This window comes from Narcine bancroftii, chromosome 7 (assembly GCF_036971445.1).
Source record: "Narcine bancroftii isolate sNarBan1 chromosome 7, sNarBan1.hap1, whole genome shotgun sequence".
NCBI classification, from domain to species: domain Eukaryota; kingdom Metazoa; phylum Chordata; class Chondrichthyes; order Torpediniformes; family Narcinidae; genus Narcine; species Narcine bancroftii.
In genome coordinates this window covers 117,676,198-117,690,282 of record NC_091475.1, presented here as the reverse complement: position 1 = coordinate 117,690,282, position 14,085 = coordinate 117,676,198, and positions in this window count along the sequence as shown.

Sequence of the window (14,085 nt, the reverse complement as noted above, 5' to 3'; positions counted from 1 at the left end):
CAGAGTTGGGGAATCAGAGGCGGGGACTTAGATATTGGGAAACAGAGGCGGGGAATCAGAGGCGGGGAAACAGAGGCGGGGAGTCAGATATGGGGAATCAGAGGTGGGGAATCAGAGGCAGGGAATCAGATGTGTGGAATCAGAGATGGGGAATCAGAGGCAGGGAATCAGAATCAGAAGCAGGGAATCAGAGGCCGGGAATCAGAGGCCTGAATCAGATGCCGGGAATAAGAGGCCGGGAATCAGAGTTGGGGAATCAGAGTCTGGGAATCAGAGGCGGGGAAACAGAGGCGGGGAATCAGATATGGGGAATCAGAGTTGGCGAATCAAAGGCGGTGAATCAGAGATGGGGAATCAGAGGCCGAGAATCAGAGGCAGGGAATCAAACACGGGGAATCAGAGGCGGGGAATCAGAGTTGGGGAATCAGAGGCGGGGAATCAGACGCAGGGAATCAATATGGGAAATCAGAGGTGGGGAATGAGTGGTTGGGAATCAGAGGAAGGGAATCAGAGGCGAGGAATCAGAGCTGGGGAATCAGAGGCGGGGAATCAGAATTGGGGAATCAGAGATGGGGAATCAGAGATGGGGAATCAGAGGCGGGGAATCAGACGCGGGGAAACAGAGGTGGTGAATCCAAGATGTGGAATCAGAGGCGGGATATCAGAGGCAGGGAATCAGACGCGGGGAATCAGAGGCGGGGAATCATAGCTGGCGAATCAGAGGCGGGGAATGAGATATGGGGAATCAGAGGCGGGGAATCAGAGGCGGGGAAACAGTGGCGAGGAATCAGATAAGGGGAATCAGAGGTGGCGAATCAGAGCTGGGGAATCAGAGGTGGGGAATCACAGTTGGGGAATCAGAGGCGGGGACTTAGATATGGGGAAACAGAGGCGGGGAATCAGAGGTGGGGAAACAGATGCGACGAATCTGATATGGGGAATCAGAGGTGGGGAATCAGAGGCAGGGAATTAGATTTGCGGAATCAGAGATGGGGAATCAGAAGCAGGGAATCAGAGGCCGGGAATCAGAGGCCGGAATCAGATGCCGGGAATAAGAGGCCGGGAATCAGAGGTGGGGAATCAGAGTCCGGGAATCAGAGATGGGGAATCAGAGGCGGGGAATGAGATATGGGGAATCAGAGGCGGGGAATCAGAGGCGGGGAAACAGAGGCGAGGAATCAGATATGGGGAATCAGAGGTGGCGAATCAAAGGCGGTGAATCAAAGATGGGGAATCAGAGGCGGGGAATCAGAGGCAGGGAATCAAACACGGGGAATCAGAGGCGGGGAATCAGAGCTGGGGAATCAGAGGCGGGGAATCAGAGTTGGGGAATCAGAGGCGGGGAATCAGAGCTGGGGAATCAGAGGTGGGGATCAGAGTCGGGGAATCAGAGGCAGGGAATCAGATGTGCGGAATCAGAGATGGGGAATCAGAGGTGGGGAATCAGAGGTTGTGAATCAGAGATGGGGAATCAGAGGCGGGGAATCAGAGGCAAGAAATCAGACACGGGGTTTCAGAGGCTGGGAATCAGACGGGGGTATCAAAGGCGGGGAATCAGAGCTGGGGAATCAGAGGCAGGGAATCAGAGTTGGGGATTCAGAGGCGGGGAATCAGATATGGGGAATCAGAGTCTGGGAATCAGAGGCAGGGAATCAAACACGGGAAATCAGAGGCGGGGAATCAGAGCTGGGGAATCAGAGGTGGGGAATCAGAGGTCGTGAATCAGAGATGGGGAATCACATGCGGGGAATCAGAGGCAGGGAATAGAACGCGGGGAATCAGAGGCGGGGAATCAGAGCTGGGGAATCAGAGGTGGGGATCAGAGTCGGGGAATCAGAGGCAGGGAATCAGATGTGCGGAATCAGAGATGGGGAATCAGAGGTGGGGAATCAGAGGCTGTGAATCAGAGATGGGGAATCAGAGGCGGGGAATCAGAGGCAAGAAATCAGACACGGGGATTCAGAGGCTGGGAATCAGACGGGGGAATCAAAGGCGGGGAATCTGAGCTGGGGAATCAGAGGCAGGGAATCAGAGTTGGGGATTCAGAGGCAGGGAATCAGATATGGGGAAACAGAGGCGGGGAATCAGAGGCGGGCAAACAGAGGCGGGGAATTAGATATGGGGAATCAGAGGTGGGGAATCAGAGGTGGTGAACCAGAGATGGGGAATCACAGGCGGGGAATCAGAGGCAGGGAATAGAACGCGGGGAATCAGAGGCAGGGAATCAGAGTTGGGGCATCAGAGGTTGGGAATTAGATATGGGGAAACAGAGGCGGGGAATCAGAGGCGGGGAAACAGAGGCGGGATATCAGATATGGGGAATCAGAGGTGGGGAATCAGAGGCAGGGAATCAGATGTGCGGAATCAGAGATGGGGAATCAGAGGCAGGGAATCAGAATCAGAAGCGGGGAATCAGAGGCCGGGAATCAGAGGCCGGGAATCAGATGCTGGCAATAAGAGGCCGGGAATCAGATATGGGGATTCAGAGGCGGGGAATGAGATATGGAGAATCAGAGGCGGGGAATCAGAGGCGGGGAAACAGAGGTGGGGAATCAGATATGTGGAATCAGAGGTGGCGAATCAAAGGCGGTGAATCAGAGATGGGGAATCAGAGGCGGGGAATCAGAGGCAGGGAATCAAACACGGGAAATCAGAGGCGGGGAATCAGAGCTGGGGAATCAGAGGCGGGGAATCAGAGTTGGGGAATCAGAGGCAGGGAATCAGATATGGGGAAACAGGGGCAGGGAATCAGAGGCGGAGAAACAGAGGCGGGGAATCAGATATGGGGAATTAGAGGTGTGGAATCAGAGGTTGGGAATCAGAGGCAGGGAATCAGAGGCGGGGAAACAGAGGCGGGGAATCAGATATGGGGAATCAGAGGTGGGGAATTAGAGTTGGGGAATCAGAGGAGGGGAATCAGAGGCGGGGAAACAGAGGCGGGGAATCAGATATGGGGAATCAGAGGTGGGGAATCAGAGGTTGGGAATCAGAGGCAGGGAATCAGAGGCGGGGAATCAGAGGCGGGGAATCAGAGGCAGGGAATCAGATGTGCGGAATCGGAGATGGGGAATCAGAGGCAGGGAATCAGAGGCGGGGAATCAGAGGTGGGGAAACAGAGGCCGGGAATCAGATATGGGGAAACAGAGGTGGGGAATCAGAGGCGGGGAAACAGAGGCGGGGATTCAGATATGGGGATTCAGAGGTGGGGAATCAGAGGTTTGGAATCAGAGGCAGGGAATCAGAGGCTTGGAATCAGATGCAGGGAATCAGATGCGGGGAATCAGAGGTGGGGAATCAGAGCTGGGGAAACAGAGGTGGGGAATCAGAGTTGGGGAATCAGAGGCGGGGACTTAGATATTGGGAAACAGAGGCGGGGAATCAGAGGCGGGGAAACAGAGGCGGGGAGTCAGATATGGGGAATCAGAGGTGGGGAATCAGAGGCAGGGAATCAGATGTGTGGAATCAGAGATGGGGAATCAGAGTCGGGGAATCAGAGGCAGGGAATCAGATGTGCGGAATCAGAGATGGGGAATCAGAGGTGGGGAATCAGAGGCTGTGAATCAGAGATGGGGAATCAGAGGCGGGGAATCAGAGGCAAGAAATCAGACACGGGGATTCAGAGGCTGGGAATCAGACGGGGGAATCAAAGGCGGGGAATCTGAGCTGGGGAATCAGAGGCAGGGAATCAGAGTTGGGGATTCAGAGGCAGGGAATCAGATATGGGGAAACAGAGGCGGGGAATCAGAGGCGGGCAAACAGAGGCGGGGAATTAGATATGGGGAATCAGAGGTGGGGAATCAGAGGTGGTGAACCAGAGATGGGGAATCACAGGCGGGGAATCAGAGGCAGGGAATAGAACGCGGGGAATCAGAGGCAGGGAATCAGAGTTGGGGCATCAGAGGTTGGGAATTAGATATGGGGAAACAGAGGCGGGGAATCAGAGGCGGGGAAACAGAGGCGGGATATCAGATATGGGGAATCAGAGGTGGGGAATCAGAGGCAGGGAATCAGATGTGCGGAATCAGAGATGGGGAATCAGAGGCAGGGAATCAGAATCAGAAGCGGGGAATCAGAGGCCGGGAATCAGAGGCCGGGAATCAGATGCTGGCAATAAGAGGCCGGGAATCAGATATGGGGATTCAGAGGCGGGGAATGAGATATGGAGAATCAGAGGCGGGGAATCAGAGGCGGGGAAACAGAGGTGGGGAATCAGATATGTGGAATCAGAGGTGGCGAATCAAAGGCGGTGAATCAGAGATGGGGAATCAGAGGCGGGGAATCAGAGGCAGGGAATCAAACACGGGAAATCAGAGGCGGGGAATCAGAGCTGGGGAATCAGAGGCGGGGAATCAGAGTTGGGGAATCAGAGGCAGGGAATCAGATATGGGGAAACAGGGGCAGGGAATCAGAGGCGGAGAAACAGAGGCGGGGAATCAGATATGGGGAATTAGAGGTGTGGAATCAGAGGTTGGGAATCAGAGGCAGGGAATCAGAGGCGGGGAAACAGAGGCGGGGAATCAGATATGGGGAATCAGAGGTGGGGAATTAGAGTTGGGGAATCAGAGGAGGGGAATCAGAGGCGGGGAAACAGAGGCGGGGAATCAGATATGGGGAATCAGAGGTGGGGAATCAGAGGTTGGGAATCAGAGGCAGGGAATCAGAGGCGGGGAATCAGAGGTGGGGAATCAGAGGCAGGGAATCAGATGTGCGGAATCGGAGATGGGGAATCAGAGGCAGGGAATCAGAGGCGGGGAATCAGAGGTGGGGAAACAGAGGCCGGGAATCAGATATGGGGAAACAGAGGTGGGGAATCAGAGGCGGGGAAACAGAGGCGGGGATTCAGATATGGGGAATCAGAGGTGGGGAATCAGAGGTTTGGAATCAGAGGCAGGGAATCAAAGGCTTGGAATCAGATGCAGGGAATCAGATGCGGGGAATCAGAGGTGGGGAATCAGAGCTGGGGAAACAGAGGTGGGGAATCAGAGTTGGGGAATCAGAGGCGGGGACTTAGATATTGGGAAACAGAGGCGGGGAATCAGAGGCGGGGAAACAGAGGCGGGGAGTCAGATATGGGGAATCAGAGGTGGGGAATCAGAGGCAGGGAATCAGATGTGTGGAATCAGAGATGGGGAATCAGAGGCAGGGAATCAGAATCAGAAGCAGGGAATCAGAGGCCGGGAATCAGAGGCCTGAATCAGATGCCGGGAATAAGAGGCCGGGAATCAGAGTTGGGGAATCAGAGTCTGGGAATCAGAGGCGGGGAAACAGAGGCGGGGAATCAGATATGGGGAATCAGAGTTGGCGAATCAAAGGCGGTGAATCAGAGATGGGGAATCAGAGGCCGAGAATCAGAGGCAGGGAATCAAACACGGGGAATCAGAGGCGGGGAATCAGAGTTGGGGAATCAGAGGCGGGGAATCAGACGCAGGGAATCAATATGGGAAATCAGAGGTGGGGAATGAGTGGTTGGGAATCAGAGGAAGGGAATCAGAGGCGAGGAATCAGAGCTGGGGAATCAGAGGCGGGGAATCAGAATTGGGGAATCAGAGATGGGGAATCAGAGATGGGGAATCAGAGGCGGGGAATCAGACGCGGGGAAACAGAGGTGGTGAATCCAAGATGTGGAATCAGAGGCGGGGAATCAGAGGCAGGGAATCAGACGCGGGGAATCAGAGGCGGGGAATCATAGCTGGCGAATCAGAGGCGGGGAATGAGATATGGGGAATCAGAGGCGGGGAATCAGAGGCGGGGAAACAGTGGCGAGGAATCAGATAAGGGGAATCAGAGGTGGCGAATCAGAGCTGGGGAATCAGAGGTGGGGAATCACAGTTGGGGAATCAGAGGCGGGGACTTAGATATGGGGAAACAGAGGCGGGGAATCAGAGGTGGGGAAACAGATGCGACGAATCTGATATGGGGAATCAGAGGTGGGGAATCAGAGGCAGGGAATTAGATTTGCGGAATCAGAGATGGGGAATCAGAAGCAGGGAATCAGAGGCCGGGAATCAGAGGCCGGAATCAGATGCCGGGAATAAGAGGCCGGGAATCAGAGGTGGGGAATCAGAGTCCGGGAATCAGAGATGGGGAATCAGAGGCGGGGAATGAGATATGGGGAATCAGAGGCGGGGAATCAGAGGCGGGGAAACAGAGGCGAGGAATCAGATATGGGGAATCAGAGGTGGCGAATCAAAGGCGGTGAATCAAAGATGGGGAATCAGAGGCGGGGAATCAGAGGCAGGGAATCAAACACGGGGAATCAGAGGCGGGGAATCAGAGCTGGGGAATCAGAGGCGGGGAATCAGAGTTGGGGAATCAGAGGCGGGGAATCAGAGCTGGGGAATCAGAGGTGGGGATCAGAGTCGGGGAATCAGAGGCAGGGAATCAGATGTGCGGAATCAGAGATGGGGAATCAGAGGTGGGGAATCAGAGGTTGTGAATCAGAGATGGGGAATCAGAGGCGGGGAATCAGAGGCAAGAAATCAGACACGGGGTTTCAGAGGCTGGGAATCAGACGGGGGTATCAAAGGCGGGGAATCAGAGCTGGGGAATCAGAGGCAGGGAATCAGAGTTGGGGATTCAGAGGCGGGGAATCAGATATGGGGAATCAGAGTCTGGGAATCAGAGGCAGGGAATCAAACACGGGAAATCAGAGGCGGGGAATCAGAGCTGGGGAATCAGAGGTGGGGAATCAGAGGTCGTGAATCAGAGATGGGGAATCACATGCGGGGAATCAGAGGCAGGGAATAGAACGCGGGGAATCAGAGGCAGGGAATAAGAGTTGGGGCATCAGAGGTTGGGAATTAGATATGGGGAAACAGAGGCGGGGAATCAGAGGCGGGGAAACAGAGGCGGGAAATCAGATATGGGGAATCAGAGGTGGGGAATCAGAGGCAGGGAATCAGATGTGCGGAATCAGAGATGGGGAATCAGAGGCAGGGAATCAGAATCAGAAGCGGGGAATCAGAGGCCGGGAAACAGAGGCGGGGAATCAGATATGGGGAATCAGAGGTGGGGAATCAGAGGCAGGGAATTAGATTTGCGGAATCAGAGATGGGGAATCAGAAGCAGGGAATCAGAGGCCGGGAATCAGAGGCCGGAATCAGATGCCGGGAATAAGAGGCCGGGAATCAGAGGTGGGGAATCAGAGTCCGGAAATCAGAGATGGGGAATCAGAGGCGGGGAATGAGATATGGGGAATCAGAGGCGGTGAATCAGAGGCAGGGAATCAAACACGGGAAATCAGAGGCGGGGAATCAGAGCTGGGGAATCAGAGGTGGGGATCAGAGTCGGGGAATCAGAGGCAGGGAATCAGATGTGCGGAATCAGAGATGGGGAATCAGAGGTGGGGAATCAGAGGCTGTGAATCAGAGATGGGGAATCAGAGGCGGGGAATCAGAGGCAAGAAATCAGACACGGGGATTCAGAGGCTGGGAATCAGACGGGGGAATCAAAGGCGGGGAATCTGAGCTGGGGAATCAGAGGCAGGGAATCAGAGTTGGGGATTCAGAGACAGGGAATCAGATATGGGGAAACAGAGGCGGGGAATCAGAGGCGGGCAAACAGAGGCGGGGAATTAGATATGGGGAATCAGAGGTGGGGAATCAGAGGTGGTGAATCAGAGATGGGGAATCACAGGAGGGGAATCAGAGGCAGGGAATAGAACGCGGGGAATCAGAGGCAGGGAATCAGAGTTGGGGCATCAGAGGTTGGGAATTAGATATGGGGAAACAGAGGCGGGGAATCAGAGGCGGGGAAACAGAGGCGGGATATCAGATATGGGGAATCAGAGGTGGGGAATCAGAGGCAGGGAATCAGATGTGCGGAATCAGAGATGGGGAATCAGAGGCAGGGAATCAGAATCAGAAGCGGGGAATCAGAGGCCGGGAATCAGAGGCCGGGAATCAGATGCTGGGAATAAGAGGCCGGGAATCAGATATGGGGATTCAGAGGCGGGGAATGAGATATGGAGAATCAGAGGCGGGGAATCAGAGGCGGGGAAACAGAGGTGGGGAATCAGATATGTGGAATCAGAGGTGGCGAATCAAAGGCGGTGAATCAGAGATGGGGAATCAGAGGCAGGGAATCAGAGGCAGGGAATCAAACACGGGAAATCAGAGGCGGGGAATCAGAGCTGGGGAATCAGAGGCGGGGAATCAGAGTTGGGGAATCAGAGGCAGGGAATCAGATATGGGGAAACAGGGGCAGGGAATCAGAGGCGGAGAAACAGAGGCGGGGAATCAGATATGGGGAATTAGAGGTGTGGAATCAGAGGTTGGGAATCAGAGGCAGGGAATCAGAGGCGGGGAAACAGAGGCGGGGAATCAGATATGGGGAATCAGAGGTGGGGAATTAGAGTTGGGGAATCAGAGGAGGGGAATCAGAGGCGGGGAAACAGAGGCGGGGAATCAGATATGGGGAATCAGAGGTGGGGAATCAGAGGTTGGGAATCAGAGGCAGGGAATCAGAGGCGGGAAATCAGAGGCGGGGAATCAGAGGCAGGGAATCAGATGTGCGGAATCGGAGATGGGGAATCAGAGGCAGGGAATCAGAGGCGGGGAATCAGAGATGGGGAAACAGAGGCCGGGAATCAGATATGGGGAAACAGAGGTGGGGAATCAGAGGCGGGGAAACAGAGGCGGGGATTCAGATATGGGGAATCAGAGGTGGGGAATCAGAGGCTTGGAATCAGATGCAGGGAATCAGATGCGGGGAATCAGAGGTGGGGAATCAGAGCTGGGGAAACAGAGGTGGGGAATCAGAGTTGGGGAATCAGAGGCGGGGACTTAGATATTGGGAAACAGAGGCGTGGAATCAGAGGCGGGGAAACAGAGGCGGGGAGTCAGATATGGGGAATCAGAGGTGGGGAATCAGAGGCAGGGAATCAGATGTGTGGAATCAGAGATGGGGAATCAGAGGCAGGGAATCAGAATCAGAAGCAGGGAATCAGAGGCCGGGAATCAGAGGCCTGAATCAGATGCCGGGAATAAGAGGCCGGGAATCAGAGTTGGGGAATCAGAGTCTGGGAATCAGAGGCGGGGAAACAGAGGCGGGGAATCAGATATGGGGAATCAGAGGTGGCGAATCAAAGGCGGTGAATCAGAGATGGGGAATCAGAGGCCGAGAATCAGAGGCAGGGAATCAAACACGGGGAATCAGAGGCGGGGAATCAGAGCTGGGGAATCAGAGGCGGGGAATCAGAGTTGGGGAATCAGAGGCGGGGAATCAGACGCAGGGAATCAATATGGGAAATCAGAGGTGGGGAATGAGTGGTTGGGAATCAGAGGAAGGGAATCAGAGGCGAGGAATCAGAGCTGGGGAATCAGAGGCGGGGAATCAGAATTGGGGAATCAGAGATGGGGAATCAGAGATGGGGAATCAGAGGCGGGGAATCAGACGCGGGGAAACAGAGGTGGTGAATCCGAGATGTGGAATCAGAGACGGGGAATCAGAGGCAGGGAATCAGACGCGGGGAATCAGAGGTGGGGAATCATAGCTGGCGAATCAGAGGCGGGGAATGAGATATGGGGAATCAGAGGCGGGGAATCAGAGGCGGGGAAACAGTGGCGAGGAATCAGATAAGGGGAATCAGAGGTGGCGAATCAGAGCTGGGGAATCAGAGGTGGGGAATCAAAGTTGGGGAATCAGAGGCGGGGACTTAGATATGGGGAAACAGAGGCGGGGAATCAGAGGCGGGGAAACAGAGGCGGGGAATCAGATATGGGGAATCAGAGGTGGGGAATCAGAGGCAGGGAATTAGATTTGCGGAATCAGAGATGGGGAATCAGAAGCAGGGAATCAGAGGCCGGGAATCAGAGGCCGGAATCAGATGCCGGGAATAAGAGGCCGGGAATCAGAGGTGGGGAATCAGAGTCCGGGAATCAGAGATGGGGAATCAGAGGCGGGGAATGAGATATGGGGAATCAGAGGCGGGGAATCAGAGGCGGGGAAACAGAGGCGAGGAATCAGATATGGGGAATCAGAGGTGGCGAATCAAAGGCGGTGAATCAAAGATGGGGAATCAGAGGCGGGGAATCAGAGGCAGGGAATCAAACACGGGGAATCAGAGGCGGGGAATCAGAGTTGGGGAATCAGAGGCGGGGAATCAGAGCTGGGGAATCAGAGGTGGGAATCAGAGTCGGGGAATCAGAGGCAGGGAATCAAATGTGCGGAATCAGAGATGGGGAATCAGAGGTGGGGAATCAGAGGTTGTGAATCAGAGATGGGGAATCAGAGGCGGGGAATCAGAGGCAAGAAATCAGACACGGGGTTTCAGAGGCTGGGAATCAGACGGGGGTATCAAAGGCGGGGAATCAGAGCTGGGGAATCAGAGGCAGGGAATCAGAGTTGGGGATTCAGAGGCGGGGAATCAGATATGGGGAATCAGAGTCTGGGAATCAGAGGCAGGGAATCAAACGCGGGAAATCAGAGGCGGGGAATCAGAGCTGGGGAATCAGAGGTGGGGAATCAGAGGTGGTGAATCAGAGATGGGGAATCATATGCGGGGAATCAGAGGCAGGGAATAGAACGCGGGGAATCAGAGGCAGGGAATAAGAGTTGGGGCATCAGAGGTTGGGAATTAGATATGGGGAAACAGAGGCGGGGAATCAGAGGCGGGGAAACAGAGGCGGGAAATCAGATATGGGGAATCAGAGGTGGGGAATCAGAGGCAGGGAATCAGATGTGCGGAATCAGAGATGGGGAATCAGAGGCAGGGAATCAGAATCAGAAGCGGGGAATCAGAGGCCGGGAAACAGAGGCGGGGAATCAGATATGGGGAATCAGAGGTGGGGAATCAGAGGCAGGGAATTAGATTTGCGGAATCAGAGATGGGGAATCAGAAGCAGGGAATCAGAGGCCGGGAATCAGAGGCCGGAATCAGATGCCGGGAATAAGAGGCCGGGAATCAGAGGTGGGGAATCAGAGTCCGGGAATCAGAGATGGGGAATCAGAGGCGGGGAATGAGATATGGGGAATCAGAGGCGGGGAATCAGAGGCAGGGAATCAAACACGGGAAATCAGAGGCGGGGAATCAGAGCTGGGGAATCAGAGGTGGGGATCAGAGTCGGGGAATCAGAGGCAGGGAATCAGATGTGCGGAATCAGAGATGGGGAATCAGAGGTGGGGAATCAGAGGCTGTGAATCAGAGATGGGGAATCAGAGGCGGGGAATCAGAGGCAAGAAATCAGACACGGGGTTTCAGAGGCTGGGAATCAGACGGGGGAATCAAAGGCGGAGAATCAGAGCTGGGGAATCAGAGGCAGGGAATCAGAGTTGGGGATTCAGAGGCGGGGAATCAGATATGGGGAAACAGAGGCGGGGAATCAGAGGCGGGCAAACAGAGGCGGGGAATTAGATATGGGGAATCAGAGGTGGGGAATCAGAGGTGGTGAATCAGAGATGGGGAATCACAGGCGGGGAATCAGAGGCAGGGAATAGAACGCGGGGAATCAGAGGCAGGGAATCAGAGTTGGGGCATCAGAGGTTGGGAATTAGATATGGGGAAACAGAGGCGGGGAATCAGAGGCGGGGAAACAGAGGCGGGATATCAGATATGGGGAATCAGAGGTGGGGAATCAGAGGCAGGGAATCAGATGTGCTGAATCAGAGATGGGGAATCAGAGGCAGGGAATCAGAATCAGAAGCGGGGAATCAGAGGCCGGGAATCAGAGGCCGGGAATCAGATGCTGGGAATAAGAGGCCGGGAATCAGAGGTGGGGAATCAGAGTCCGGGAATCCGAGATGGGGATTCAGAGGCGGGGAATGAGATATGGAGAATCAGAGGCGGGGAATCAGAGGCGGGGAAACAGAGGTTGGGAATCAGATATGTGGAATCAGAGGTGGCGAATCAAAGGCGGTGAATCAGAGATGGGGAATCAGAGGCGGGGAATCAGAGGCAGGGAATCAAACACGGGAAATCAGAGGCGGGGAATCAGAGCTGGGGAATCAGAGGCGGGGAATTAGAGTTGGGGAATCAGAGGAGGGGAATCAGAGGCGGGGAAACAGAGGCGGGGAATCAGATATGGGGAATCAGAGGTGGGGAATCGGAGGTTTGGAATCAGAGGCAGGGAATCAGAGGCGGGGAATCAGAGGCGGGGAATCAGAGGCAGGGAATCAGATGTGCGGAATCGGAGATGGGGAATCAGAGGCAGGGAATCAGAGGCGGGGAATCAGAGGCGGGGAAACAGAGGCCGGGAATCAGATATGGGGAAACAGAGGTGGGGAATCAGAGGCGGGGAAACAGAGGCGGGGATTCAGATATGGGGAATCAGAGGTGGGGAATCAGAGGTTTGGAATCAGAGGCAGGGAATCAGAGGCTTGGAATCAGATGCAGGGAATCAGATGCGGGGAATCAGAGGCGGGGAATCAGAGCTGGGGAAACAGAGGTGGGGAATCAGAGTTGGGGAATCAGAGGCGGCGACTTAAATATTGGGAAACAGAGGCGGGGAATCAGAGGCGGGGAAACAGAGGCGGGGAGTCAGATATTGGAAATCACAGGAGGGGAATCAGAGGCAGGGAATCAGATGTGTGGAATCAGAGATTGGGAATCAGAGGCAGGGAATCAGAATCAGAAGCAGGGAATCAGAGGCCGGGAATCAGAGGCCTGAATCAGATGCCGGAAATAAGAGGCCGGGAATCAGAGTTGGGGAATCAGAGTCCGGGAATCAGAGGCGGGGAAACAGAGGCGGGGAATCAGATATGGGGAATCAGAGGTGGCGAATCAAAGGCGGTGAATCAGAGATGGGGAATCAGAGGCCGAAAATCAGAGGCAGGGAATCAAACACGGGGAATCAGAGGCGGGGAATCAGAGCTGGGGAATCAGAGGCGGGGAATCAGAGTTGGGGAATCAGAGGCGGGGAATCAGACGCAGGGAATCAATATGGGAAATCAGAGGTGGGCAATGAGTGGTTGGGAATCAGAGGAAGGGAATCAGAGGCGAGGAATCAGAGCTGGGGAATCAGAGGTGGGGAATCAGAATTGGGGAATCAGAGATGGGGAATCAGAGATGGGGAATCAGAGGCGGGGAATCAGACGCGGGGAAACAGAGGTGGTGAATCCGAGATGTGGAATCAGAGGCGGGGAATCAGAGGCAGGGAATCAGACGCGGGGAATCAGAGGCGGGGAATCATAGCTGGCGAATCAGAGGCGGGGAATGAGATATGGGGAATCAGAGGCGGGGAATCAGAGGCGGGGAAACAGTGGCGAGGAATCAGATAAGGGGAATCAGAGGTGGCGAATCAGAGCTGGGGAATCAGAGGTGGGGAATCAAAGTTGGGGAATCAGAGGCGGGGACTTAGATATGGGGAAACAGAGGCGGGGAATCAGAGGCGGGGAAACAGAGGCGGGGAATCTGATATGGGGAATCAGAGGTGGGGAATCAGAGGCAGGGAATTAGATTTGCGGAATCAGAGATGGGGAATCAGAAGCAGGGAATCAGAGGCCGGGAATCAGAGGCCGGAATCAGATGCCGGGAATAAGAGGCCGGGAATCAGAGGTGGGGAATCAGAGTCCGGGAATCAGAGATGGGGAATCAGAGGCGGGGAATGAGATATGGGGAATCAGAGGCGGGGAATCAGAGGCGGGGAAACAGAGGCGAGGAATCAGATATGGGGAATCAGAGGTGGCGAATCAAAGGCGGTGAATCAGAGATGGGGAATCAGAGGCAGGGAATCAAACACGGGGAATCAGAGGCGGGGAATCAGAGCTGGGGAATCAGAGGCGGGGAATCAGAGTTGGGGAATCAGAGGCGGGGAATCAGAGCTGGGGAATCAGAGGTGGGGATCAGAGTCGGGGAATCAGAGGCAGGGAATCAGATGTGCGGAATCAGAGATGGGGAATCAGAGGTGGGGAATCAGAGGCTGTGAATCAGAGATGGGGAATCAGAGGCGGGGAATCAGAGGCAAGAAATCAGACACGGGGTTTCAGAGGCTGGGAATCAGACGGGGGTATCAAAGGCGGGGAATCAGAGCTGGGGAATCAGAGGCAGGGAATCAGAGTTGGGGATTCAGAGGCGGGGAATCAGATATGGGGAATCAGAGTCTGGGAATCAGAGGCAGGGAATCAAACACGGGAAATCAGAGGCGGGGA